Consider the following 402-nt stretch of genomic DNA (forward strand, 5'->3'; position numbering starts at 1 on the left):
TGTGTTAGTATCAATACTTTCTTTGAAGAATGAAAGTGTGTTTTCAGTAGTACTCCCAATAGGAAAGGCAGAGTTGCTTGATAGAGCATGGATTAAAAGACAGTGGAGATGTTATCGATTTCTTACAGTACATGGCAACATAGATGGTGCATTGCTTCGGAAACAGAAATCCTCAGCAATATTCAAGAAGAACAGAAGGCACATATATCATGATCTATGCTATAAGTGCTTCTGTTCTCAGTACTGCAATATCAAATGCATAAGAACAGAAACATACAGTACCAAGATTATTTATGGTTTGCTATCTCCTATATGGCGCTCGGATAAATTAGTTTTCACAAGCTGTGCTAGATACATGGTACGCATTTTCTCAACATGTTTCTATTCTTTCTGCATTTTTGT

This window comes from Eucalyptus grandis, chromosome 5 (genome assembly GCF_016545825.1).
Source record: "Eucalyptus grandis isolate ANBG69807.140 chromosome 5, ASM1654582v1, whole genome shotgun sequence".
Lineage (NCBI taxonomy): Eukaryota > Viridiplantae > Streptophyta > Magnoliopsida > Myrtales > Myrtaceae > Eucalyptus > Eucalyptus grandis.